Source organism: Puma concolor, chromosome A2 (assembly GCF_028749965.1).
Source record: "Puma concolor isolate L17-30 chromosome A2, mPumCon1.1.hap2, whole genome shotgun sequence".
NCBI lineage: Eukaryota > Metazoa > Chordata > Mammalia > Carnivora > Felidae > Puma > Puma concolor.
Window position 1 is genome coordinate 137,803,706 of NC_141668.1, and position 6,575 is coordinate 137,810,280.

At 45.2% G+C, this 6,575-nt stretch overlaps 1 non-coding gene across 1 annotated transcript; it reads right to left on the reverse strand.

Annotated features, from left to right (window-relative positions):
• Nucleotides 1-1,472: 1,472 nt before the first annotated feature.
• LOC112853083 (U6 spliceosomal RNA) lies at nucleotides 1,473-1,581 on the reverse strand. The gene has a single exon (XR_003222888.2). It is a non-coding gene; the product is annotated as a U6 spliceosomal RNA (small nuclear RNA).
• Nucleotides 1,582-6,575: the final 4,994 nt, after the last annotated feature.

Below are 6,575 nucleotides of genomic sequence, written 5' to 3' on the forward strand. Positions count from 1 at the left end.
CAAAGTTGAAGCTGACAGCCGACTGGGCATTAACTGCGAGCTACTGATAGGGGAGTAGATTAGCCACACTCTGTCCCGTCTTGCTGAATTCCACCCCAGGTGGCTTGTGCAGAACCCCCCCCCACCCCCCCCCCCCCCCCGGGACAACCGTAGCATGATGCTAGGAGATCCATTACGGGTATATCACCTGCTGGCAGAAGTGCTCATTGTAAGAGACGTGTGTCCTTGTCTTGCGGTATTAATAACCCCCTCGCTCTGTAAGGTGTGGACTCAGATGGTTCATCTAGTACTTCCACGCTTCTGGTTCATAATCGTTCTTAATTCAGTCAAGCCAATACCGGGACACCATTACGTTTTGCTTCCACGTATGCCTGGACAGAGTGACCTTCCGCAGAGCCTTGCTGCCTTCCTCTCTGCCGTGAAAACCTCGTCTGGTGTCCGAACGTCTGCATAATGAGACTTGGGCACGAAGCGGGCTGGAATTTGAACTGAGCCCTGTGGCTAAGTCTCCGTGTGACCTCAAGCAGGTTACTTTACCTCGCTATATTTCATCATTCTTCAAATGGGGCTGGGGCGCCTGGGTGACTCAGTTAAGTGTCCGACCCTTGATTTCGGCTCAGGTCATGATCTCACGGTTTGCGGGCACAGAGAGCCTGCTGGGGATTCTCTCTCTCCCTCGCTCCCGGCCCCTCCCCCACTCGCACACAGTCTCTCTTTCTCTCTCTCAAAATAAATGGGTGAACTTAAAAGTATGGGGCTCATGAGGCCCCCTTTTACAGAAATGCTGTGCGTAAGCTACCAGTAAAAGTCTCTAGCGTGGCTCATGAGATAACGCAGGTGCTTGATAAATGGTTGCCAGTGGTAGTAATTCCATTTGGTTCTCTCCAATCAAATACTTAGTAACCAAATCAGTCTCATAGCATATTTGAGGATGCGTTGCAAGTTGATTGCACTGAACTGTGCTGGACCTCAGCCACACGTGAGGCTCCCTTTTCATAAATACTTGAGTAACTTTAGCCCAAGAAGGCAAAGAAACAGCAATAGAAGCCAGGAGGAGTCCGCCAAGAATCCACATGAACTGTGTGTTCGAAGTGGTGCTCCTACAGTCCTAGAGCGTAAATCTTAACCTCTGCAGGTCTGTTCTTTTTTGTAGACTCCAAGCCCTACAGCTTGACAACCACTTGAACCGGTTGCTGGGTCTCCCTAGGCAAAAGTAGTCCTGGGCACACTGAGGCTTCCTGCCTTGTGTAAATGTTCCAGAGCGTGGCACCGACGTGTCTATTTTCAGCCTTCCTGGAAGGAACCAGACCCTGTCTTCATCTGCCCCTTCTGTGCCCTAGGCTAACCGGTTACTTACGTGCCCTAACCTTGAGACAAAAGCGTCAGCACGGGACATGATGCTCAAATTATTCCTTTACATCCTGTGGTCCTTCCAGTGATGCTCCGAGTAAGTGGTGCTTGTAGCCCCGAGGAGCCCACAGGGTGACTTGGATGGTACACAGATCATCTTTTTGCACAGGGTCCATGCAAATCTTCTCTGTGTCATTCCAGTTTTAGTATACGTGATGCTGACGTGAGCACGATAATCTTTTGGATGTAGAGTTTCTTTTAAACTAAATTTTGACTGTTTAAAGTGAAACACTAATCAGAGGATTGCAAATGGATTTTTTTTTTTTATGGTGAGTTCATTTTAAGTACAATGTCATTTTAAGAACCTTCTTCGTAGCTAGAAGAGCTATGTAATTTATTCAGTTATTATATCAGAGCTACCTTAACCTCCATGCTCCTCTGCTCTATTGATACATTCGCTTTAAGTTCTTAATTGTTGAAATGAGGTTCCAAAGCAACAGAATTAGGACTCGGGAGATCTGGCATTGGCCCAGGAATCTCTGTATTTACTCCAGCCAATGCTGACGCGGGTTTCTGGAGACTATCTCTTAGATCCTCAAAGTTGGATGATGTCTGCAACCACCTCCAGCTGGACAGGGTGGCAACAAATGTCACTTACTGAGCAAAAAGTGTGCTGGACACTGAATGAGGCACGTCTATTGGTAATTGTATCCAATCCTCTCTCCCAATAGCGTTATTTTATCCATTGCAGAGATGGGGAAACTGAGGCTGACTCTTGCACAAAGTCCTGGATCTTCATGTGGCTGGGTTAAGATTCAAGCCCAGATCTGTGTATCTCCAAAGCCCATGCTGTTAATTTCCATAACGTAATCCTTGGAAAATGTGGCTAACAATTCCTGTTCTTCTTTCCTCTTACGGTCCTTCTGAAGATCAAATATAATAACGTATGTTAAAGTAAAGTCATTTGTGGTGTGTACAGTGCCATGTTTAATCATTCAATCGGTAATTAGTCTGATCATGTAATTTCTCTATCTAAAATCTTCCAAAGGCTTTTGACTCACTCAGAGTTAAAGCCAGAATCCTCGCAGCCAATGATCCAGCAGCCCCATCACCTGTTGGATCTCACTTCTTTCTACCTTCCTCTCATTCATTCTTTACCAACCATTCTAGCCTCTTTGACATCCTCAAACACACAAGGCACACTCCTGCCACAGGGCCTTTGCATCTGCTGTTCCCTCTACCTAGAAGGCTTTTCCCTCACATATCCACATGGCTTACTCTTTGTCCTTGGGTCTTGCTCAAATTTTCAGTAAGACCTTCCTCAACCTCCCCAAGTAAAACTGCAACATTTCTCAAGCCTCCAACCCTCTATTCTTTTCTGATTTATTTTTTCGAACTTCCCACCGTGGAACATACTGTATCTCTGATGAATTGGCTGATCTCCCATCATTTAGACTCTAAGCTCCTAGAGGTGGGAGACTTCTATTTGTCTCAACTACTTAAGAATGGTACCTAACCTAAAGTAAGTACTCCATAAATAGATGCTGAATGAATGAATGAAGTTAGTGAGTATTCTTAATCTGCCAGGCATGGTGTCAAGTGCTGGGGATTCAAAGATGAAGCTCATATATGCAGTCTGGACCTTCCTGTAGCTTATTAGAAGATTCCTTTTTGGTGTCCCTTTGACATCCAATTTATTTCTGGATTCTTAAATGCAAGAGCACAAATTGTAAATAAATGTGACCTGAATAAATCTCTCAGCTTCAGCATTCCCACACTGACAAAAACAAAGCTCGAGAGTGCAGCTCCCAAAATGTCTACAATGCTGGTCCTTCCCTGTCCCTACCTCAGTCAGAGAACCTCCCCTTTTTTCCTTCCAGGAAAGCCCCAGAGCCTCTTGGCCTCCACCCAATCTCCTTCCCCAGGGAAGCCAGGATTCGGCTGGATTTCAGCGGCGGTGAACGCTTGACTTTTTCCCCGGGGATATGGTTTCTTAGTCACCCTATAAACTTTTAATTTTATTTAGCCATATTTTATAAGCTGGCACATTATCAGAGCTGTCTCTCTCTATGCCCTCAAGTGCCTTTGAATGTACCCATAACGCCTCTTAATTTTATGTCGCTTTTTGCGTCCAGTAAAATGTAGAAATACACAGGAGAAGCTGGGAAATGCACATGCTGGGTGGGTTAGCCAAGAGTGCCTGCAGAAGCCCCTTGGAGGAATAAATCTGTGCTCTTCCAAGTGCAATGTATTTCTCGAAAGGGAAGTCATGTAATGACCCGCTCTGGTCATGCCTGGGGACTCCCATCTGTCAGTGTGGGGTGCAGCCTTGGAATTAGCATGTTAGGTTTTCATTGAGGTGGTAATGTACAGAAAAGCATAAATGATGTTCAGCTCAGTGAATTGTCACATGTCCATGCAACCAGAAATACTGCCAGCACCCCAGAAGTGCCTGGTGTCCCCTTTTGTCCCTGCCTCTCTCCAACAGTTATCCTGATATTTTCCTTATACCCCATACATTGGGTTCTGCCAATTTCTGTATTTACATAAATGGAAACACACTCCGCATATTCTTGGGTGTCCAGCTTCCTTTGTTCAACATTACATTTGTGAGATCCATCCACGTTCTTGCACACGGTTGCAGTTAATTCATTCTCATTGCCGTATAGATTTTTGTTGTGAATGATTATTTTGTATTTATTCTGACACTGACGGACAATTGGATAGACGTCTGTCGCCAGCTATTATGAATTGAGCTGCTATGGACATTCTTGTACATGTCTTTTGATGGATATATGTACACATTTCTCCTGGGCATATACCTTGGAAAGAATTGATAAGGCAAATCAGCATTTTTAACAAGCAGCTCAGGCAGTTGCTGACTCATGCTGAAATTTAATGCGTGTTGTACGGAAACCAATTTGACAATAAATTTCATATTAAAAAAAAAGAAAAAAGAAAAAGAAAGAAATATTCACCACAAAAAAAAAAAAAAAAAGAGAGAGCCATATGAAGAACTAACAAGCGAGTACTATTTACCGAGATGATTAACCCAGTTTGAATGATACTTCAGTACAGGAGATGTGAACTGCCCACAAGAACATTACGATGTTATTGAGGAGGGGTGAGAAAAAAACACCTTAGACTCACAGAGCACATAGTGAAGAAAACACTGAAGCGAAAATAACTGAGGGACCCAATCCAGATGTCTGTTCTAGTTTAACGCAACATACACAAACATAGCACAGAGCTGTAAATTGGCTTTCTATAAGAAAGGCTCTGGGTTGTATTTGGCAAATGCAATGTTTCAAAACTCAAGAAATATCATAAAAAGTCTTTATTTCTTTTTTTTTTAGTGTTTGTTTATATGAGAGAGAGAGAGAGGCAGAGTGTGAGCCAGAGAGGGTCAGAGAGAGAGGGAGATACAGAATCTGAAGCAGGCTCCAGGCTCCAGGCTGTAAGCTGTCAGCACAGAGCCCGATGTGGGTGTCGAACTCACAGACCGTGAGATCATGACCTGAGCCGAAATTGGACACTTAATTGACTGAGCAACTAGGTGCCCCAGTTTCTTTTTTTAAATGTTTATTTATTTTGAGAGAGAGAGAGAGTGTGTGTGTGTGTGCGTGCGTGCGTGCACACACACACACACACACACACACACACACACACACACACAAATGGGGGAGGGACAGAGTGAGAGATGGAGAGAGAGAATCCCAAGCAAGTTCGCTCATTGTCAGTACAGAGCTGACTGGGGGCTCAATCTCATGAACCATGAGCTCATTACTTGAGCTGAAATCAGGAGTCTCATGCTTAACTGATTGAGTGACCCAGATGCCCCAAAGAGTCTTTATTTCTGATTTCTCTTTGAAAATTAAATCCCAGGGTCTCCTGGGTGGCTCAGTCGGTTAAACATCTGACTTCGGCTCAGGTCACGATCCCCCGGTTCGTGGGTTTGAACCCCTAGTCGTATTTTGTGTCTCCCTCTCTCTCTCTGCCCCTCCCCTACTTGCATTCTGTCTCTCTGTCAAAAATAAACATCATAAAAAACTTTTTTGAAAATTAAACTCCAGCAGTACTGGGTCCTCATTCCTGCATAGACATAATTGGACACAGCTGAGCAACGCCTGTCCGTTTAGACAGAACCTGTCCCAAGCACAGTAGTCCCCACCAACCCCTACTGCCTCATTCTGGCCTCCTCCCCTCCTTTACATTAGCTGCCTGACTCCTTTAGGCATTGGGCTTCCCAAACTGCTATGGAAAATTACAACAAACATTTTCCCATAGAATATCTGTGTTAATCCTCTCCAGAACCCTACAAGCCATCATGCCCATTTGGGCAGTGGGAACTGAGCAACTTGAGGCTCCAAGAGGGATTTAACAAAATTGCGTCACTAGTAAGTGGTAGCCTTCTGTTTCCTACCCCAGGGACCGTTTCGAGTAGTCTTTAAAACATTGTGTGTCTGCTTTTTTATGTTAAGTGGTAACGAATAAATCAAGATATGTATAATAAGATGCTTATGATAGGGGCACCCGGGTGGCTCAGTCGGTTAAGCTTCTGACTTCGGCTCAGGTCACGATCTCACGGTTCGTGGGTTCGAGCCCCATGTCGGGCTCTGTGCTGACAACTCAGAGCCTGGAGCCTGCTTCGGATTCTGTGTCTCCCTCTCTCTCTGCCCCTCCCCTGCTGGCTTTCTCTCTCTCTCTCTCTCTCTCTCTTAAAAATGAATAAACATTAAAAGTAAAATTTTTAAGATGCTTCTAATAAAGCTCAGAAAAAAAATTTTTAAGGCATCAGCAGAGGGAAAAGTTTGTATGGAATGAACTGGTCGTAGACATGTTTCTCCTGAGGACGTGAGATCTCCGATCCTTGGTGGATGACTGAGAAAAGGGGGAGGGACTGCTTTCTGAGCCAGGGCTGAGCTGGAGCAAAGCCAAGGAGTCAGAAATAGGCCGAGGGGGTTGAGGTGGGATTGGACAAGAGTGAGCCCCAGAGGCATCGTGGGAAATGAGGCTCCTTACCCTGCTGGCTGTGGCCGCGTTGCCTGGGGCCAAGGTCTTCACCTTGCTGAGGGTGCGGTCCCATTAAAGCTCTCTGTCTCCCTAGGTTTGAGAGGGCTGAAGGAACTTCTGTACACTGTTACTTGAGTGTAGTCTTCCTCTTTAGGATGAATAGCACAGGAGTGACACCGGAGACCGGAAGAAATCACAGAGATGTTGATGGG